Source organism: Symphalangus syndactylus, chromosome 10 (genome assembly GCF_028878055.3).
Source record: "Symphalangus syndactylus isolate Jambi chromosome 10, NHGRI_mSymSyn1-v2.1_pri, whole genome shotgun sequence".
In the NCBI taxonomy this organism is placed as follows: Eukaryota; Metazoa; Chordata; class Mammalia; order Primates; family Hylobatidae; genus Symphalangus; species Symphalangus syndactylus.
The window spans coordinates 112067018-112090453 of record NC_072432.2 but is presented as its reverse complement, the minus strand read 5'-3'; the positions used below and the strand labels follow the sequence as shown (position 1 = coordinate 112090453).

Below are 23436 nucleotides of genomic sequence, written 5' to 3'. Positions count from 1 at the left end.
AGGGAACCTTGGCAAAAAATATGCTTATATGCTGGTTACTTCTATCACTGTGAGTAATAAGGTGTAATTTGTCTCTGATCCAGGAATCTTGTATTTTCTACCATCATCCATGTGACTGTGGCAGAATAACTTGTTAGCTTGCCAAAAGGGTAAAATCTTAGATTCTACATAGTTTGTGATAAAGACAAACCCTTCCTTAACTTTAAGACTTAACTAAATTATTATACTGTCAAAAGAAAACTGAGAAAAAGATGCATAAGAAAATGCTTACTTTAAAGAGTTCAAGAGAGTGTATGGTAGTCTCCAAAGAAGGCCTCGTTTATTCCTTTCTTTACTTTACATGAATGCTGTTCCTCACATCAAGAGATTGAGTTTAGTTCTTCTCCCCTTGAGTCTGAGCTGGCCTTAGTGTAGCAAAAATTGTGTTCTAGGGCTTCTGAAAGTAGATTATTAGAAGGCTTTCAGCTTCCATGGAGGTGCCTTAAAAACTTGCCTTTGACACGTCCCTCTTGTCAGCCATATACCATAATGGGAGAAATCTAAGCCACAAAGAGAGACCATGTATAGGAGCTCTGGTCAACAGCTGCCAACGAGCTCTCAGCTTACATCCATGATCAAATATCGTCCATGTAATTGAGCCATTGTGGTCCTCCAGCCCTGTCACACCTTCCAGTGACTTCCTTTCAGCCATCACCTGAATACAACTGTATGAGAGACCACAAGGGAGAGTCTCCGAGTTAATCCTGGTCCACCAGTGGTAAGATAAAAGATAATAATACATTGTTTAAACTGCTAAGTTTTGGGGTGTTTATTATAAAGCAGTAGATAAATGGAGCAGAATCAGATTTCAGAAGGCCTGGGTCATCAAATAAAATACACAAAAACTATTTTTAAAAGCACACATACGGACAAAATTACCAATGCAAACAAATTTATTTCATTCTAATCACAGTGGAAAAGACAGCAACTTTCTCAGATGATTATCATACTTAGGAAGGTTATAACGTATCTTCAGACATCGACATAGCTAAAAGCAGGTAAGGTATCAAATGATTTATTTAGGGATCCCAGGCTTATGTAAAGGTTTTATTATGTTGGGGATTTTACTCATCGGTGTGACCCTGTTTTAGTTTGCCTCAGAATACAATTTATTTTTTCTGACTGTGCAAGGTAATGTGCATAGTCGTACTGGAAACAGAATAAATTGACAGTTCTTCCTTTTCCAACATACATGAAGGCTTTCCTGCTCACTCGACTTGTTGTAACATGCATCCACGTGTTGTTCAATGTTATAAGATCATTTTCATTAGGATATTGGATATTCTTAGACCTGACTGTAAAGGTCGTGTAGCACAGGTTAGCAGTTCTCAAACTTTAGCATGTATCAGAATCACCTGGCAGGCTTATTCAAACCCAGACTGTGGGCCCTATCCCATATTATCTGATTCAGCAGTCCCGAAGAGGGGCCTTGAAACCTGCTTTTCTAACAAGTTCCCAGGCAGTGCTGCTGCTGCTGCTCCCAGGTCCACATTTTAAAAACCACTGCATTATACGGTGGTAGTTAGGACGGCAGCTGCTGCGACCACAGACCACCTGGATGTGAATCTTAGCTCTGTCACATACTACTTTTTTTGAAATTATGCTTCTACTTCCTTGGTAAAGTAGAGATAATACAAATAACCTACAGTAGAGAGTTGTTGAGAATATCAAACAAGAGAACCCATGTAAAGCTTGTAGAACAGTTCTGGTATATAATAAGCACTCAATTAGTGCAGGTGTCCTTATTGACAAACTGCTTACTGTAACCTAGGCTTTGGAAGATATTATCTATTAACAAAAATCAATATAAACATGTATAGGCTTGAATCTTTCCTTCACAGGAATTTTAGGATTCTTCTGCTTACTTGTTTGATTTCTTTCAGGTTGTGTCATATAGTTGAAACAGAGTTAAGATTAGTTGAGTAATTAGCTTGCTCTCATTGACTATTTCATTTCAAAAACAGCAAAGCCCCACATAATTGTGATTGATCGTCTATATAAAGGAAGTTACCTAATTTGCCACTTATACCCTTTAGTCTACTTCCTTATTACACATTAAAGTATTCACTGATCATCTTTTTCTTTAAAAGAAACACAAAGAGAAAGGGTATTCAATAAATAATTGTATAGGTTTAGTATTTACTTTTTATATTTCCTGAAAGATGAAGTCAAGGGGAAATGTTAGCATTCCCAAAGAACGTGTACATAGTAGAAACGACTCTTAAAATTCTTACAACTGAAGAGAACATTTTATTTTGGCTGACAGGACCACCAAGTATTTTCCAAATGTTTCTACTCCTTACTTTAAGCATTGCCAATGCTAATCTACTCACACAGTTTATAATTATTTGTCCTCAAAATCAAGTTTCTGTTTAGATATATTTGTGTTACCACTTTGCAAAATTTCATTTTTCTTTGGAGATTTTGCCCACAAAATGTCACATATCAGTATAAGTCATAAATGGAACTTATTTAACATTCAAACTCCTTAGCTTATCTTACCAAGCCATTCACAATCTCACGTTATTTATCCTTTCAGACTAACCTTGTCAAACTGCTACTTCTTACAAGAGGTGTGCTCATGCATCTTTAGCAATCAGCTTTCTGAAGAGGGGGAAGAAACCAACTACCATCACCACCACCATCAAAACCCAGATTTGTTGTGTTTGCCAATTGTGGGGGTACAAATCCACAATGGCCAATTTCAAGCTATCTATAAGATACCAGTGAATGCAGACAGGAAGAGATACGCACAGTTGGTTCTCACGAGTGAACTGACACTAGCAAACCACTGCCTCTGACACACATACGCACATCAGTATTATAACCATAACAGGGTATCCATGATTTTATAAATAGAATAGCACTCTCAAGCCGGTCTGCTTTTGCTTGTGTTGTTACTACTGCCAAGAATACCCACCTACATGTGTACTGGCAAACTTCTACTTTACCTCCAAGGCTCAGGAAAAAAAAAAAGCCCGATCTTCATTCATAGTTTTGCCGTCACCCTCAAAGGGAAGAATTAATTACTCCTTTTTTCTGTGTTCACTTAGCACTTTAGTAATACTTTATTAAACACTATTACATTGCCTATGTGCGTATGTATTTGTGTATGCCTTGCACAGTTGCTGACACATAGTAATTAATACATTCATATTTCACTATCCAGAAAAAAAGGCTCCAAGTAAATGAAAGCCCAGCATTTTTAGGAAACAGAAGAAAAAATATTTTCCAAATAATGAAATTAGTAAAAATAATTAAGACTAATTAAAAATTATACAGAAATCATTTAAAATACTCAAGTAAGGGTATTTATTATATAGCATTTGTGTTTACAGAATATAATACTTAAATATATTAATTTTTTACTTAATTCTTACTACATTTTAGAAAGGCTAAAAAAATTGCTGAGGTAAACCAACATATTTTAAATCAGATAGCTAATTATTAATAGAGTCAAGAATGAAATTTTTCTATCAGCCTTTTCTACTGAAATATGAAGTCAGTCTAATCTAAACCTAAAGGCACTATCAGCTTTCTACAGCTCTGTAAACTCAACAGTCACTTAATAAATATTACTAACTTTTCCCAGCCCAAGCCTGGTAAAAAACAATTCAGTAATACACATTTAATTCATTTGAGTCTTTCAGGTTTTGATAAACAAATACAGAAATAGGACTTGAAAAATATGTTAAAATTATAAAAGTATAAAATTTTCTAATTCAGCAGTGTGGTATTAACTCAATCCTTCATCAGATATGTATTGAGTACCCACTATGTAATATCTGACATTTCCTGTCTCCTTACTATGTGTCAGGAAGTATGCCAAACATATATATATACTTTATGTATATATATTACATATATATATAATCTTTTTTATTCTTATAAACATTTGAAGCAGATACTATTATTATCCACATTTTTGCAGGTACAGCTTAGCAAGTTGAAACAATGTGGCCAAGGTCACACAGCTAGTACTTGGCAGAGTTGAAGTGCAAACCAAGGCTGACGCTTCTGCTATTAACTATTAATACTACGGAATACTGCTTCATTTTTGTGGTAGAAATAAAACTATTGAAGACTCTTAGCATTAACAACAACAAACTTTCATTTAAATATTGGAGATATAAGAATTAGAATGACTAGTCCCTGACTTCCAAATAGTTTAAGGTCTGTTCAGCAAGACAGGAGGACATTGACATAAATATATTTAAATAAAGATATATTTGTGATTTAAAATGTTTCAGAAATTCAGAAAAGATGGGATTTACTGGCAACTGAAACAAACAAATAGGTGTTAAAATTTGAGGTGGGTGCCAAAGGAAGAGTAGGAGAAGAGAACAGGAGGAAAGCATTTCAAAGGAGCTAAAAAATGTCACATTCCAGATTACAGGTCATTGCAATGTGGAGGTGAAGGATGCGGGGAGGACTATAATCCAGATCTGAATGCTGAAACCTGGAGATAGGATGGTAATAGTGAAGTGAATTAAAAGAATCTACTGCAAACATCTTCACGGAGGTGCAATAAGATTTTGTGAGTAAAGATAAAGGGACTCCAAAGTGCGTAACCCCAGTGACTATGGGAAAAAAAACGAGGATATTTGAGAGAGAAGCACTAGTTTGTGAATGTGGATAAGCCCTTTGTTTGCAAATATTCTAAAAATGAGAGGATATAAAAGCTTCCAGATGGAAATGACTAGCAGGTAGCCAGAGATTTTTGTAGAAATGGATTAAGGAGAATGGTTTGGATCAATAGTAAGAGTCTTATGTATATAGAAGGAACAAAAAAATATCTTGTGGGAGGGTAAAAATCTTGACTAAATACTATTGCAGAAAAGTAAGAGCTAAACTTTTGAGTAAATCCATATTTAGGGGATTGGAAGAGAAAATGTTACCAGTAAAGGGGACATTTTTAAGAATCAGCAAGTGTTAAAGTCAAAACGAGAAATGGTGCCATGTATTCTGGCCAGTAGTACTGAGTACCAAAAAGAGGTCCAGGAAGACAAGAACTAAAAAAAAAAGGCTTGCTTTTCACAACTGATTGAAATTGTTGTAGAGTACTAATACAATGGGTTGTATGGAAATCACATTGCTTTGAGTTAAGAACAGTGAAGAAATCAAGACAGAAATATAGACACTTTATAGTGAGCTAAGAGAAGAGGTAACAGGATGTGGGAAAGTCTTTTTTTCAAGTTGGAGGAGACTTGGGTACACTAGAGCAGAAAGATTCAAGATTGGGACAAAGACAGAGAGAATAAATACAGATGGAACAAAGTTCTTGAGAAAGCAAGACAACATGATGAAGTTAAAGGAACAATTGGAGAAACCAAGAGTAAACTGCAAGATAACCACCCTTTCCTTCCTATGAGACCCTGGAAAAAAAGGAGGAGCAGAGAACATATTTTGCAGTTCAGAAAAGGGTATCGTTATTAGGCAAAAAATATCTTTTTGATAATCTACCTACATCCAAATTCAGTCTGCCTGCCAAGTCATCACAATCATTATTTAGTGGAAAGTCTTCCCCTAAAGGGAGCAGGTGTGATTGGAACCAATTCAAGTGTAAAGGAGTAGACACTTCCTTTGGCAGTCTCCCACCTTTCTTCTCCCTCTTCTTTCTACTACATCCTGCAGGTGCCAGTGGCCCCCCACTGAGGAACTACATCCAGGTCTGCTCCCTGGGGATAATTCTCAAGACTGTACTTATTAAAAATTTAGGCCATTGTTGTTTTTTGCTTATCTGTCAGGAAAATGCTGATATTTTATTGGGTCTCCTAGCAGCTAAATTATTATCACCTTTTTCTCCTAAGACATTTCTTTCAAGGAAAGAATTCTCTATAACAAAATCTTTAGCCCAAAGGAATGTGTAGAGTTTCTGGTGCTAGCGCAGTCCACTTAGGGATTTTTTTGTCAGGAGTAGAGGATCCTGATGAAGGTCCCTTCAAAATTATATGATATGGTTAAAATCCACCTGGGCTCGATGTATTAGGAGCCTAGAGAGAGGTGGTTGAATAGAGTATAGGAATGGCTGCCTGATGCATACTAGTGCTGATTAAATATCAGCCAGTATTGTTTATAATAATAAGTGTAATGAATTATTACTATCAGTTTTTCACCCTTTAAATCTACTTTATTAGAGAAAATAAGATGGGTGAGAAATTCCAAGTGTGGAAAAGGTCTGTATCAGGAGTTAGGGTTCTTTGAGAAACAAAACTAGTAGAATAAATAGATAGATGATGGACAGATTTATTTCAAGGAACTGGCTTATATAATTACGTGATAGGGCTCAGGTGGGCAAATTTATACTCTCAGGCAAGAGCTGATGTTGCAGTCTTGAGGCAGAATCTCTTCTTCCTCAGGGAACCTCAGTTCTGCTATTAACACCTTTCTACTGAGTGGTTGAGGCCCATCTGTGTAATGGAGGAAAATCTCCTTTATTTAAAGTCAATTATTGTGGAAGTCAACCACATCTACAAAATATCTGAACAGCAATATCTAGTATTTGACTGCATACCTGGGTACTGTAGCCTAGTCAAATTGACGTGTTAAACTAACCAGTATAGGGGCTAAGTAATGACATGTAAGAATAAGGATGAGTTGAACATAGTTTTAGGTTGATTGCTATATTGCACTATCTTCATCCCTTCACACATCCACTTTTCACAGTAATGCCTTAGAGATAGCCAGGATAAGAAGTTTGGGTTAATTCTAAATAGAGAGAAGAAACAACCACAGGAAGAGAGACAGGACGTTTTTGAAAGATTCAGTAGAAACAGAAAATAGGAATGATTTAGGAAACATGATCAGAGCCTGAGAATCCCTATGGGGGCTTGAGTATTCATGGGATGAGTTCAAACCATTTTTATTTTTACTTAAACATCCAAGAAAGAGTGACCTAACAACACTGGAAGATTTGGAAATTCCCAGGTAAGTGACATTTAAGTTACATTCAGAAGGAATGAAATAATGTTCTTCCATCTGTTATATCTGTTTTGTTTTTGTTCTGATTCTTTTCTTTTGCATATGAATTATTTTTAAAAATTAGGATATAAAACCAGATATCATCACATCAATGACTGATCAAAGGCAGAATCAATTTTTCTATTAATTTATCATAATTTACACTCCTAAGTAAGGCATGTAACTTATTAAGAGGAGGAGGAAAAGCTAACATTTACTGTGTGCTTACTACATGCCAAAGCATCTTACTAATTTCCTTACTCTCATTTTCTCCTCAGGAGGGCTCTTTAAGTTAGGTATAATTATCTTGATTTTGCATATAAGGAAGCAGGATTAAAGAGGGTAGGCACAACACAAATAAAAAATGGAAGGCTTCAAAGTGGATCTAGGTCTCAAGATAGGGCCTCCAAAGTCCATGCTTTTGACGAATATGCTAAAGTTTGGTTCCAAAGCTGCAAGCCCATTGTTTCTGGAGATATCCCTAAATGTGCACTTTCGTGCCTTAGCATGCCACTGAGTTGCCTTAGGGACAGGCTGGGAAGATCAGAAGCAGGCTGTAAAGCTTGAAGTGCTAAGACAGGAAACTCACATCGGCTAAATCGCAGACCACTTTAATCATGTACATATTGTTTTCTAGTATTTCAAAAATTATAAAACCACTGTTTAGCTAACTCATTCCAGGTATCTGCTAGACAATCTCATAAGTATAATTTTTCTTGAATTAGTACTTATGATCCAAAGGACTGGATGTGGCTCTAAACCTAGAATTTGGTAATTGAGTCCAATCATGGTGCAGAAGAAAATAACTCCTCATTTAAAATGAAGATCACCTCACTAGCAGGAAAAATTTCAGGTGTAAATGAGATACACATTCACTGAGTAAGTAGCCTGGGGAATACTGAAGTAAGTTTTAGACTTTATTCCATTTCAGGCTGCCTATAGAGGCCGATCCATAAATCAGAGCCTATCCTTACTAGAGTCCTTCTAAAAAGCAGATAAATAGGACATATATTAGGTAGTATAATCCAAAAATCAAAACATAAAGAGTCTTTGAGTGTTATCAAATCTATTAAGTCCAAAATAGTTCATTGATGACCAATTTTCAAGTGCTTAAATGGTGCAACTGCATCTTAGCTTATGTGAAAATCAATGCAAAACCATGAATCACCAGAGAGTATGGTGGAGCCTTCCAAAGACAGTTTGTAATTAGCAAACCATCGATCCAAATAGACAGGACCCTGAAAGCTACAGAGACCAGGCAGGTGAAAAGCCAGAGTCCATGTCCTTTACAATTAATCATTACTGCTCTGCTCCCTCCCAGCAGGCAGAAGAGACTTCCAACCAGACTGTAATCTTGGCATTTTAGATGGTTTGAGAATGATAACTCAACTCTGGCACCAGAGGGATATATGTATGATATTAAAGGGAACTCATTACATGACTTATGTATGCTCCATTATAAGGCCAGCACTATTATTAATACTTTCTAGTATCTTTTTTTCCACCACACCACATTCTGGTCAATATTATATAAATCTAAGTGAAGATTATAATTCATAGAATCGCAGAATCTTGGAGCTGAAAGGAAGCTAACAGATCATTCTGTCTGACCACTTCATCTACAGAGATGGTAAGGCAATTTGTCTAAAGAGCAGTGGATCCAAGGCTAGAATCCTGGTCTCATTCCCAGGCCATGCACTTTTCACTACATCTTACAGACTAATAGCACAGGAAGTTTAACCTGGTGGTCTAAATCTTTTATCTTAAAGTGATTGATATAAATGTTAATTACACCATTTTTCAAAAGGAGATCTGACCTTCTCTAAGAAGGCTCTAGTCAAGCCTGGATTCATGCCACAAACTGATATGCATTTGTAGTTTGCAGGCAAATAAAAATTCCCAAGTTCTTTCCTTTCATATTCAAACTGTTGTGCAGACTCTACCTAAGGCAGACCCTCTCACTGTTCACCAGTATCCAGTTTTCCTCATGAGAGGCTACGCTTCACTGTCTCTTTGAAGACAGACAAGGTTATGACTACTTCCTCGACAGTCAGGGGGCTTGTTGACTGTGGTCAGAAGTGACATGTATCACATTTGGGCTCAATCATTTAATTGCTAGTGTGCACCTTGCCCTTTCTCTACCTTTCCAATCAGGACAAACAGCATGCATCAAAATGGACTGTCCATTAACATGGTCCCTGCATAACTATAACAAGCAGAGCTGACTGATGTTGGGCATATAGTGTGAGTCACAGAGATTTGATGGCCATTTGTTGCTGCAAAATTACTGAAACTATTCTGACTAATACAATAATATTTGATCAAATCAAACTTCTCTTGATTTGTTGTGAGATTTGAAAACACACACATACAATTTAGGTAGACAAATGTGTGAAGTGATGCATATTCAGACAAGATAAGAGTCTGTTACATATTTTTCTCTGCTCGCATAGCTTAAAAGCACAATCAAACTTATTTACTCATCTAACAATCTTATTACATACCTTTGGAAACCCTGCTTGACTAGAGATAATTATTTGTATGGATTGTACAGTAGTTACATATATAACATTGGTCACTAATATTTTATTTTGGTTACAAATGTATTTCTTTAAAAATCAGTTAAATAGTGTTGAGAGTAAAGCTAATTGGGAGAGGGGGAACTGAGTGTGGAGCCAGCAGTTCCACAATAGTTACCTGAGAACACTACAGGGATAATTATTATTGAGTCAGTCAAATGTTTCAGCAGCCTGGTCACAGCAGGAATCAATGCACACCTCTGTTTTCATATCAAGGGATCATCTCAAAATCACCAACATTCATAGAGTGTGTAGCAAAGTGGGTTCTCTTTAGCACCTCAGGGGTCTGGATAAGGTTCTCTCATTACTTTTGTTTAAACCAGCATCCTTCTCCAAGAAGCTGAGAGAGAGCTTTTTAAAACTCCACTTTGTTTGTATAAAACAACAACAAAATACATATATAGCTACACACTTTTACCCTTTTCTCTCTCTCTTTTCCTTTTTCTACCCCTAATAATGGTTCCCTCTTGCTAGGCTGAACAAGTCTTGTCATGAAAGAACAATAGAGGTGCCTAATTGACGTGTTTTCATCAAATTCATTTGGCTTTGAATCTAATAATATTCGGGCCATTTGTGAAGCTGTAGGTCAATCAGAACTCAAAGACCAGTAGTCATAAATTTCAGAGGTTCCAAACCATTAGATGCAGAGCAAAAATTTCCCAGAAAACCAAGCCTTCAGCCTCTAAGAGTATAGAGCAGTACAACTCAACATGTGGTCCCTGGACATGCAGCATCAGCAACCCCCGGGAGTCTGTTGGAAAAGCAAAGGCTCAGACCCTGATCCAGACCCTACGAATTCAAAATCCATAGAGAAGCACCTGGGAATATGTGTTTTTAACAATCTCTCCAAAAAGTGTGAGAACAAATTGTGTTGAGTTTTTAATCAGCCCAGAAGCCTTCATGCGTTTCTGTGCATTTCCACTTGCATCTGGAACTCAGAAAGTGGGCATCTCTGGGACCAGCAGATATCTGTGTGTACATTATTCAGCTGTTCTGAAGCCTCTGTCCGATAGACCTTGTTGATGGCAGTAGTGATAGCAGCTCCTGCTTTGTGTGCTGAGGAAGTGCCAGGCAATTGCCTTTTCTTAGATAATTCCAAGATTAACGAGCTCACATTGCTCAGATTAGCAATGCTTCCCACCCCGCAGCCAGCCAGAGGAGAACATGCTGTCCTCTCTGTGGGCCAAGGGGCCTGCTTCCCAGCCCTCAGTTTGGGCAGGAGAGATCCTGATCAACATAAGTCACTGCCTGTTCCCAGATTGTCACCATTACCCAACCAGTGAGACATTCCGTCCTCGTGCTCAAGCAATGCTCTGCTGGTTTGCCTGGCTCACACTGTAGATGGGCAACTGCACAAATAATTGCAAAGGGATTCTTTTCAAAAGGGTGCAGGCAGAATAGGAAAACCCCCTCCACCTGATTCTGGGAGGAAATGTCAGTGCAGTAAAACAGTCATTTACAGACAACAAGAGTGAGATGTGCAAGAACCTTCTTGTGCATCCCACAGAAAGCCAGCTGGACTTTGAAGTACTTATGTGTTTCTCAGCAGAGGTCACCATGTGGACAACTAGCCTCCTGGGGGGAAAGAGGAGTGGTGGGAGAGACTTCCATCTTTCCTTTTTTGAATTTCACTTTGAAACTATTGGATTTTTTGTTTTATACAATTTGTAGCTAGTGTTAGTGTGTGTGGATTGCAAGAAAACAGGTAAATATAATAAAGTAATAGCTACCTTCAGTAGCAAAAACACTTCCCACAATAGCAATAGATTCTACTGCAAAATCTGCCATAGTAGTGATAACAATACAGGTAAGCATAGGTTCTCCCTCTCTTAAAGCAAAAACCATGAAGACATTTTTATATGTTAGTAATTTGAAAAGAATGCTGCTCTTTTTAAAGCCTCTGGCTATAAGATGAAATGGAGTCCAAGTGTTCAAATATGCAAACGTGACCCTCCTAAAATACCCAATTCTGCCCAATTTTGTTAAATGGTTTAATTCTGTCCAACCCCATCAGATGAAATTCAGAATGGATGTACTAGAAACAATAGCAAAAAATGTTTTGCTACAAAAGTAGCAATGGCAAAAGTCTGGTTCCCTCTCCAGCCTCTCAAAAAAAAGTATCCAGGCTGCCCATTATAACACCTGCTGCTCACAATGAAAGCCCAAGCCAAGCAACTCATGCCCTTCCATCCAAATATCCAATCTACCCGTAGAGAATTCAAGCTGTCCAGCCACACACCAGCTGCTTGCTTAGTCACTGCAGAATGCTCAACTTCAACTCCCTCATCTCTCTTAATGTTTGTTCTCTTGGTTTCCCTCCTCTCTGTTTCTTTCATGAAACAGGAGCCATTAACACAATCTCAGAATCCCCCACGAACTCATGAATCAAGATTTGGGGCTCTTCCACAAAGATCATAAAATTTTAGCCTTCCCTTTAATCCTTCTCTTAAGCTTCTAGTATGATGCAATGACAAACATTTCTAAAATACAAGGGAGAACCAGCAGGTTCTGCTTAGTGCTTAGGGACAATGATGATTCTGGACATTTCACAGAATGGATGAGCTGTGACCCAACCTCATGAACTTACCCTATTCCATTTTCCAACTGCAGGATGAAGTCAGAGATGGCTCTCATCATCTTACGAACCCTGTTAAGAAGTTCATTTTCTTCCCATTTCATTTTGCTTTCTTGAGTGCCTCATTCACAAAAATAGTTGTCTGTCTTGCCTTGACTTGAGTCGTGATTCATCTTACCTCATAGATAGTTTTAAAGCAACAAATGTAAACCTTTAAAAACTGTATTTTCTCATGAATGTACAATTTTAAGTCAAAGACTATTTGATTTTACTGCTGATTGATTACTGGGCAGTGATTCTTAACATTTTAAATGTAAATGCCTCCTACTCAGGCTGTGACACATACTTAGTCTAACAAACTTAGATGTTCACAGTGCCCTTAGGATTAATCTTTATGTGCCCTTAGGATTAATCTTTATGATATAATGGATGATTCTGTGATCTAAATAATCACTCCTAGTGATTATGCTTGCAAGCCATGATGGCCCTCTGATAGTTCTCACAACAATCATGAGACTTCCCATCTGTGACCTTAACCAGGACAGCTCAACCAAAGGGGATGAAAATATAGCCCTAGCTTTGCTTGCCAAGCCAGGTAGCTCTCCTGAAATTCACCTCTTTGGAGAGGGAGTCTTTTTGCAATTTATACAGAGATTCTGTGTGGGCTGGCAGAGGCCTCTGTGACTGAAACACCCCTCCAAGCCTGTAGCAAGTGTGATTTCTTTCCAACTTTCAGATCTTACCTCTCAGAGAAACCCTCCTTGACCATCTTATTGAAAGCAACATGCTCCTAACCCAAAGACACACACTTTCTATTATACTATATCTCAGTCCACTACTTAATTCTTAGCAGCAAAACAAAGCAGGGATTAGGTTAATAGCAGATTTGATTATTCACCCCAATTCTTTACCCTCTGCCAATATCTATGTTCTTTTCTGTGTAATTTTCTAGTCTTTTTTCACTTGACCTTTGTGATTTGCTTTGGGCAACAAAATGAGACAGAAGTATAATCACAAAAGTACATTTCAGGCCTCTGTTTACATTGGGTTAATAATGTTTTACTGGCCAAAAAAGTTACATGGTCAATTCCAAAGTCAAGAAAAGGGGAAGTGGGAGGAAATGCAAAATTACTTTACAAAAGATATATGTATATATATATATATATGGAAGCACTTGGCACTAATGACTCAATACACTGCATTGGCCAATTTCTACCAATTGTCAGTGCCCACCAGGAACATTGCTCTGAGGATTCTGGGGTTTTGACTGCGCTCATTGAAAACTGGGTGCTACGCCCTGAATGTTTTTATCCCTCCAAAATTTATATGTTGAAACCTAACCACCAAGGTGATGGCGTCAAGAGGAGGGGCCTTTAGGAGGTGATTAGGTTATGGGGCTCCACTTTCGTGAATAGGACTAGTGCCCTTAAAAAAAAGGCTTTAAAAAAATAACAAAATAAAAAAATAATAAAAAAAAAAAGGCCAGAGAGAGTTCCACCCCCCGCCCCGCCACCCTCAGCCATGTGAGGACACAGCTTAAAGGCATCATCTCTGAAGCAGACAGCAAATTCTCACCAGACACAATTTGCTGAGGCCTATTTCTTGGATTCCTAGCCTTCAGAACTTTGAGCAATAAATTTATGCAGTTTATAAACTACCCAGTGTAAGGTATTTTGTTATAGCAGCCTGAACTGACTGAGACAGTGGGCCACCCTAATTTCCCATTCCTGTCATAGTCTGTTGATAGATAATGAAAAACTGTAGGGAAAGCTGTAGAGAAAGAATTAAAAACAGATCAGGGGAATCAAGAAAGTAAATATTTGTCAACAATCCCAGAGTTTAGGAAACATCACTGATTAGTAACTTTGTCATAGATTTAGTACCCTATGCCTCTTATTTGTTGTTTGTTTGTTTGTTTTTCCAAAGGCTGTGTTTTGGAGACCACTGGCTGTATTTGCTATAACCAGGTGCTTATGTTTTCCTAATCTAAGAACTGAGACTATCAAGGAGGATACAAAGGTGGCAAATCAGTGGTGGAGTTGGGAGCATTGAGTGTATCGTGCTTTGGGGAGCTTAATTTTGCAGGCTGTCTCTGAAATTGATTTCGAAAAGTCCATGTTTTTCTCCCATTATTTGGGTTCATCAAAGGATTTCTCCTATGTAGGCCCCTTATTAAAGTGTGTTGATAATTTGCTTTAAAGTCCAAGAAAATGATGGGCATAGAGACAGTTGACTTACACCTTTTTTTCCTATCACATCACTACTGGAACTCCTCTATGAAATCTATTGTCTACTTCCAATATTCACTTAAACCTTCAAGCACCAACAAGTTGTTCATTTTGCTGTTGCTGTTTTAAATCTGTCCCATAGAAAATTTGTATAATATAATTGGGGGTGTTGGGCTTCTGGTCTAGAGTACCTACCTATACTGTACTCACTGCAGTGGCTTTCGTATGTGTTGGATGTAGCAGCTTTCCAAATTTTTGTTTTCTGAGAAAGTCAGACAATATTTTTAACCAAGTGTAGCAATACTGTGTGCAGCATAGGGAAAGAGAGCAGAATCAAAAATTAAATTGGGAAGTCTCCTTAAAACAAAAGTTCAGAAACCACTGACACGGTAAGGGCGGTGATTTAATTCCTCTTCACTTTGAACCCTGCTTCTCTTGAATTCCTCGCTTCAGTGAAATTGGTTACTAACTGCCCAGTTATCCTAGATATAACTCGGAATCATTCTTAATGTTGCTTCTTCCTCAAACATCACCAAGTCAGATAAATTGTATTCTCTACAGTGGTCTCATATTCATCCTCCTCACCTCTCTCCCTCTCTCTCTTTCTTCCCACATTCCCACTCCCAGCTGAGACCATTGCACCTTTCATCCATGTTATTGCATAGCCTCCCATATAGTCTCCCAGTCCCCATGTTCTCTAATCTGTTTCCCAAATGACCAAAGTGATTTTCCTACACAATATTTCTGATCAAGACGTGAACGCATAATTCCCATTATCATTCTTTTTTTCCTTTTGTTTTTTTTTAATTGAGACAGAGACTCCCTCGGTCGCCCAGGCTGAAGGGCAGTGGTACAATTCCAGCTCACTGCAACCTCTGCCTACAGGATTCAGGCAATTCTCCTGCCTCAGCCTCCTGAGCAGCTGAAACTATAGGTGTGTGCCACCATACCCACCTAATTTTTGTATTTTTAGTGGAGACGGGGTTTTGTCATGTGGGCCAGACTGGTCTCAAACCCTTGACCTCAGGTGATCCATCTGCCTTGGCCTCCCAAAGTGTTGGGATCACAGGTGTGAGCCACTGCTCCCGGCCCCATTATCATTCTTAAGATGAAGATTGAATTCTATAGTTTAGCTTCTGATTACCTACTAGCCTCTCTTTATGGCCAATTTCTGTTAAAAGATTCAAAACTCTTTTGGCTCTCTGAGCCCACCATGCTCTTTTCAGACTTTTATTCACATTATTTTCTCTCCCGGAAGTACTTCTCACTCTCCCTGCTTAAGCACTTGTCACCTGGCCAATTCCTATTGAGTCATGGAGCAGGCTGCACATGGCCATGGAAGCTTCCCCTGATACTATTAGATGGGTTGGGTGACACTGCCATGGGCTTGCTTAGCAGTGTCCCCTATGGTGTTTCTTACCACATACAGTCTATCTGGCATGCGAACCCCACTGGACTGTAAGCTCCAGGAGAGCAGAGTCTGTGCTTGGCTTGTTTACAGTTTATCTACTCATCACCCAGCAAAGTATTTGGCCCTTATTAAACATTCAATAAATATTTGTTGAATTGAATAAACATGGAAGGGTGGAGGACCATGTCAACTTACTTCATGTCCTGAGAACACACCCATAAACTAATTGTCAGCTCAACATAGTGACAGAGCACAAACTCTGTCAGGATGCCTGGACTTGAATCCTATTTGCACAACCTACTAGTATGTAACCTTGTGCAAGTCACTTAGTCCTCCTAAGCATCAGGTTTCTCATCTTAAAATGGGAATAATAAATCTTACTTAACAAACTTCTTATAGATTAAGCATTGATATAAATCAATCAGTACAGTATCCAGCAAAGTAGGTGCTATATAAGGAATATTCTTGTTATTATCAAAAATTGGTTAGCCAGTGGGATTGAATAGCACTCTTTATGGGTGGTACCAAAAGTATTAGAATTTAAAAGAAAGAAGGAAAAATACCCAGAAAGTTGGATGAAAGGGAAGGATAGAGGAGTAACGGTATCAGTACAGTTTCTAACATTATTCTAAGCTTTCACAAGCAACTAGGGTTTTATTTGAGTTTATTTCATGTTAACCTTCAGATTCAGACATGTGTAGGTATATCTAGAGGGCCTATGTACTTCAGTTTGGACCTTTTGGCAAGTGACAAAAGTACAACTCACAGGACTTAAGCACTAAAATGGATTTATTGACTCATATAACTACATTAGTCAGGTAACATTGGCTTCAAGCAAAGCTTGAACCTATGGTTCTAAAATGCCACAAAGAGCCCAGTTACATTTAGATGTAACTCTGAAAGTGACTTCCAGAAGCTCTCAAGGATTTTTGTATCTGCCTTTCTATTCAGCAGGAAAGAGGAAGTCTTTATCTGAGCATTCAAGCCAAAGTTCTCACATGTACTCTGATAGCTCAAAGAAAGGACATATGACTCAAACTCTCCAAATGAGAGCTAATACTGGGACATTTTAGTGTCTTTTAATCAATCACTGTGATCAGGAACACAGTATATACTGATTTGCTTCAACAAATCTGGATTTACCATTTAAACCAGACTTAAGGTCAACCTCACTAAACTACAGGGCTGAAAAGAAGAGAGGCAGGTTTTCCAAAAACCTTAGAAATGTTATTGCCATTAAAGAAAGAGAATAGATGTTTGCCAGAAAACAATGGTGCTTAAAGGACCAGGAAGCATCCTGAGAAAATACCTCATCTTCAAGGATGAGAGAATGCAGTCTCTAGTACTTCATCCAAAAACCACTCCCACTGGAAGGTGAGGGTGAAGAGGAAGAGTAGTGTCACCTTGCAGGAATATTGTATAATTAAAACATCCTTAAAGGATTTCCTAATGGTCATATGAAGAAGAAAACCAAGGAGCTGAAAAGTCATCCAAGTTGACCTAAAACGATAAATTTAGGACTCAAATCTAGAACTTCTGACTCCAAAATCACATGGTCTTGCAGAATGACACAAATTGAGACTGCAGTTGAAATAATCACACTTCACAACTGCCGGAAAACTTTTAAGACAATAGACCAAAAAGTAAAATGATAGGTTTATCTAAGCTATGTATATTTAATAGGTAAAACTATATTTGGTGTCTTCCAATCAATTGTATCTATGGAATCAAAGACAATAGTGAGATCTCGTGAATCATAAGACTCAAAGCTGTTTTTCCATTTAAATTCTTAACTCTTTTTTTTGGTAGCATATGAACTTCTTATATTTATTTTTAGGAACTCTGCACTGAGCTGCCTGCATCGTGTCAATGTTTGCTGTGCTAACTTTGCATCTAAAGGTTATTCAACACAGTGAGATATGAAAAAACGCTCACATTTTTACCTCAAAGAAACTGTCCTTGGATTCTGCTGTATGTTCTAATGGTGTTAAATGTCAGAAAAAATACTTGAAATATAAGTATTGGGAAATGCACTGCAACTGCTGCCCTAGATTGTTTGTGCAGCTAAAGGATATGAAGATGTCACTGCACTTCAGTTCAGGTTTGGCATTCTGGTGTCAGTCTGTCAGATTTCTAACAGGAATACAAATTGGGAGGTAGGAAAATAAGTCAGTGATTGTTTGTCAGTGCCTGCGATTCACCCAGTACTAGTCATAAACAAAAGAATCAGTAACAACTGAGAGAGCACATGGGTAGTAAAATGGCTGTTGGTTGAGTATACCAAGCACCTTTATGTATTCCATCTCATTTAATGCTCATGTCAGCCCTGAAAAGTAGTGGTGGGAGGGCAGTGGATATTATCTCAGTTCTGCAAATGAGGAAACTGGCACTTAGGTCAAGTTATTGACCACAAGGTGACTTGCACCCTTCTCAAACTGGTGACACAAGCAAATTTCTGGGACTTTTTTTTTTTTTTTTTGGTAGAGACAGGAAATCACTATGTTGTCCAGGATCATCTCAAACTCCTGGCCTCAAGCAGTCCTCCTGCCTTGGTCTCCCAAAACACTGGGATTACAGGAATGAGCCACCGAGCCCACCCCCTCATGGCTTATTTCTGAGTAAATTTTAAACTCTAGCCCAGGGGTCAGCAAAGAGACCACAGGTGTCTCTTCCTGGTGGAAGAAGTCCTTCCTAGTAATTTCTGTATCTTTCGATGCTTTGAAGCATATGCAGGATTCTGTCATGACTGCTGTTTCAGTTACGCAACAAATTGCTCATAAATCAGGAGAGGGGCCAACCCACTCTCAGACTGTTTTATTTAAAGATGCTGGGAAAGCAATGGAGAGTCGAGGAACACTCACAGTTGGAGTCATACATTTCAATCAGTGCTTCGCACACACACAGAAGGGTTGCATGTTATATCAAGGAAGGAGAAGGTACAAGTTAAAAAATGGACTTTTGAATTCTTTCTTTGTTTAGAAATTATACTGACTTGCTTTATAGGTTTCTGCTTAGGAGTAGGAGATGATGTATTTCAATGTCTCCAAAGATAAAAGAATAAAACGCCATTTATTTTTGATGACAACAGTGTTATTTGTATAATCAAATTATTATATTATAATTACCTTGTATTTTAATACTATAGTCTGATAATTGTCACTATAACAATTAATGTCATATTTTGACTTCGGATGGTGAACTTACAACCAAATATAGCCATGAGATTTCAGGGCATGGGTTTTCTTTCCTGTTTACAATCACAGAGTTACCAGGCAATCACCTGGATTGAGTTGTGTAAACTATGGCCCATAGGCTAAATCCAGCCAGCTGTCTGCTTTCTGCAGTTATACTGGAGTACAACTACATCCATGCATTTGTGTACCGTCTATGGATGCTTTCACGCTACAATGGCAGAGTTGTGACAAAGACTGTATGGTCTGCAAAGATAAAAATATTTATTATTTGGCTTCTTACAGAGAAAGTTGCCAACCTCTGTCCTAGATTGTATGACGGTGTTTAATTTTTAAAATTTTTCTTTATGACAAGCATGCCTGGCAGCAATTAGACTGGTATATCATAGTATAAAAATTATAATAATCATCCCACATTTGTTATTTTGCTGCCTTTGAAATAATCCACTGGAAGAAATATTCTGTTCTCCTTTACTCAGGCCTGTTGGCAATGTGATTTAATTTAATTGACATTTAGGAAATACCTACTATGTTTCAAATACAGAAATTATTACTCTTAGATTCTAACACTCCTTGTGAAGAAATGCCAAGTGATAACTGTGGATGGATAATAGAACATGATAAAAACTCGACAACCCTCTTTGAAAAACCAGGACTATCAAATGAATTTATAAACATTTTCTTTTTTTTTTGAGACGAATTTATAAACATTTTCTATCCTTTGGTACCCAGATTGATTAGGAGTAAAAATGCAGAGAATCATTTGACATCAAATGATGATAATCAGTGTGCCTTTCCAGTGCCACTGCTATACTGTTTTAGTATTCCAACAGTATATTGTTACCTTAAGACAATACCAAATAATTTTAACTTCCCTTTCACAAAGACTCCAATTATAATCCAATTCCTTTCAGATTAAGTACACTTTGATAGCAATTCCCTTATACCAAAAAATATAGCCCAAGATAATGGGCTGTGAGTATAGTTTCAATGCTAATAAGAGGCAGTTTAACAGCCTCGAGAAGTTCATTCTGACTACATTTTCATTGCAGTGATAAACAGCATATAATACCCCTCAATTATAGCTTTAATGTAAAAAAATGAAGTTATAAGACAATTTATCCCAACTAAATTGTAATTTCATTTCTGAGATGTTGCCTTTTTAATAAACAAATATTCTACTTACCCATTCCATTGTTCTCAGGTTGGATTTTGACAGTGAGATCGATTACAGGAAAAAAAAAAAAAGGAGTACAGATGAAATCAATGCTACCACTATAAGTAAATTAGTGAGAGTTTGTTCAAGCCACCAAGCTTGAAACACTTGTCTCCCCTTTTCTCTGAGAGTATTACAAAATACAATGTTATTGATGATTGAAATTTAAATGGAACTGTGAATCCCAGCCTACAAAAAAAAAAAAAACACATTAGAGAAGCCCTCGAAACATATGATAAAGTTCATTTTTTTAAACCTTAAATGTGTATATGTATATATTCAGAAAAGTGCACCTCTCATACATACACAGCTCTATGCATTTTCGCCAACTTAACAGACCAGTGAATCTGTCAACCAGATCAAGTAATAGAACATTACCAGAACCTGAGAAGCCAGTCATGACATCTTCTCAAGGATAACCAGTATCTAGATTTCCGATGGCATCAATTAATTTTGCTGTATGTGTTTTATATAAATAGAATCAAGCTTGTAACTGGCTTCCACCACTCAGCACTGTTTGCAAGAGTCATCCATACCGTTCTCTGTGTTCGTTTCATTCTACAGGCCATGTCCCAATGTTATTTCCATGGATGGACTTTTGTTTTACAATTACAATTAGGATTTATTTATTTTGAGTTAGACAAAAGAACACAACAAAAACACAAAACCTATGATTTCAAAGAAGCTTAAAACAAAAATATTGCTACAAAGACAGTAGCAATCCTGTACATGAAGTGTTTATGGTTGCTTTTATTAGTAACAGCAAAACACTGAAAACAACACATATGTCCTTAGATGAGCAAATGGTTGGGAAAACTCTGGCTTTTTATACAATGGAATATACTTCAGCAATGAAAAGGAATGGATGATGAATCCATGCAACAACTGGGATGGACTTCAAGACATTCTGTTTAGTGAAGAATGTTAATCACAGATGGTTACATATTGTATGATTCCATCCATATAACATTCTCAAAATTGACAAAACTATAGAGATGAAGAAAAGACAAGTGGATATAAAGGGATGGGGTGAGGGAGGGGTGGTGGTGACCCAGGCTTGGGTGCAGATGCAAAGAAGTACTCACTGTTTATCTGAAGGTTAAATTTCATACTGTGTCCTATGTCCCCTACTCTAATCTGCATACAACTCTGTGAGAACGCAATTCCGACTTCTCTTGATCACCTGAATCCTTTTCACAGGGCCCTTTGAAACTCACTGTTGGACATCATCAAAATCTCCAACATCTTCAACCTCTTCTCACTTATCTCACCTATTTTGAAAAACCTTCAATTGTTTTTCAAATTGAAACCAGGCTGTCTCCTAAGAACACGGTTCCCCCTGAGCGCATTTCTTTCCCACCCTCTGCATTACCACCAGGCTGGCTGTGAAGCAGGCATCCTCTTTAATCCTTGTTGCCTCTCACTTCCCAACGCTATCCAGCCCTGAATCCACTGTCAGTAGATTATGTTATTGATCATCTCTTCTTTCCCTATGCATCTATGGACTCAGGTCCATCCCTTCTTGGTTCTTTGAAGATCTTAGTTGCTGACACAGTGTCATTTTCCACAAAACGATCCCTATTATAATTCTTAGTGATTTCAATGTCCATGAAGATGATAATTTCAAGTCCTTGCTTTCTACCTTTCTTGAACTCTTCCCCACACTATTTCAGTCATCTCTTCTTGTAGTCAGGCCTTAGACTTTGTTGTTACCAAAAATTGTAATATCTTCTAAATTCACCTCTCTCTGTTCACTACTTTCAATCTTCCCTGCTGATACTCCCTAGTACCCCGACTCAGTATTGGCATCTATGCTGCATTGACCCCATGTTTGAAACTGCCTCTTAACACTACATCCTCACTCCACTATTTATCCTGCTGAAGTTTTGAAGCCAATCTTTTGCATCATTTCTTTGCAAATGCTCTCATCTTCTCTGTTCTCTCATTGGCCTACTCACTTGAAAAGTGCAACTCTAGTCAAATCCAACTCTCCTCTGTTCCTCACCTGCACCTGTGAAACTAATGAAGCTGGAAATAAACACAAGACTGCTGACTCGCCTCACTTTCAATTCCTGTTCACTCTCCACAAGAGAGCCCTTCATGTGGACAGACAATCACACTACATTTCCCCAGCCCAGTCACCCTCCTGCTTTCCTAGGTCACCATTTTGTACCTTTGCTCTCTTCAAATATCTAACAGTTCCTCCTTTGTTATCCCTTCCATTTTGTCAAGAAAACAGAGGCAATCAGATGAGAAGTTCCACAAGTTTCCACTCCCACTCCCACCCCCACCACCTACCTCTATCTAGGTCAAGTCACTGCCTTTTTCCCTGTTACTGATGTGATGTCCCCTTGGCCAGGAAAAGCCTCCCTTTCTTTCTGCACTTAATCCCATTTGCCTTTGTCGACTCAAGAAAATTGTTCTAGAAATTTATTATCTTTCTCCTATAACAACTCCTGTCTACAGATTCTATCATATATATATATATAATTATATATATTATATATATGTTTATCTGAAGTTTAAATTTTACTGTGTCCTATGTCCCCCATCTTTAGATAAATAGATAGATACAAACCTTCTTCAAACCCACTTTCTACTCCAGCCAGTACCTCATTTCTCCCCTTCCTTTTACAGCAAAACAAACATTATCTACACTCATAATCCCCAATTCATCTTCTCACATTCTCTTGGAACACACTCTAGCCAAGTTCATTCTCACCACCTCATAGAAACAAAGCTCTTGTCAAGAATATAAATGACCTCCATGTTCTAAATCCAATGGTCTCATCTCATTTCTTATCTCTCACTTGATCTATCAGCAACATTTGTTACATTTGATCTCTCTATTCTTCTTGAAGCATTTTCTTCCCTTAGCTTCCAACTGATTTTCGTTCTACCTCACTAGCCACAAAGTTTTCCTATCCTTTGGTGGGTCTTCCTGATGTACCCAACCTTTGAATGTTCAGTGCCTCAAAGTTCAGCTCTGCAGAGCTCTTCTCTCATTGTCTTCATGATCTCATCTGACTAGAATCTGATAACTAACAAATTTCTCTCTCCAGCCAGACCTCTCCACTGAAATCCAGAGACACTATTTTCAGGGTCATCTCAGCATTTCTACTGGAATAACTAATAACCTTTTCAACTTTAACTTGTCAAAAACTTACTTCCTGGTCAGATCATTATTTTCTCTTAAAAAATCTGCCCATCCCACACTCTGCTATGCATCTGTTTGCT

General features: G+C 37.9%; 1 long non-coding RNA gene across 1 annotated transcript; it reads right to left on the bottom strand.

The window, feature by feature from the left end:
- Positions 1-301: 301 nt before the first annotated feature.
- LOC129491783 (uncharacterized) lies at positions 302-23146 on the bottom strand. The gene is made up of 3 exons (XR_010114123.1): positions 22963-23146; positions 20170-20388; positions 302-704 (listed from the first exon to the last, which is right to left on the bottom strand). It is a non-coding gene; the product is annotated as an uncharacterized lncRNA (long non-coding RNA).
- Between the last annotated feature and the right edge of the window lie 290 nt (positions 23147-23436).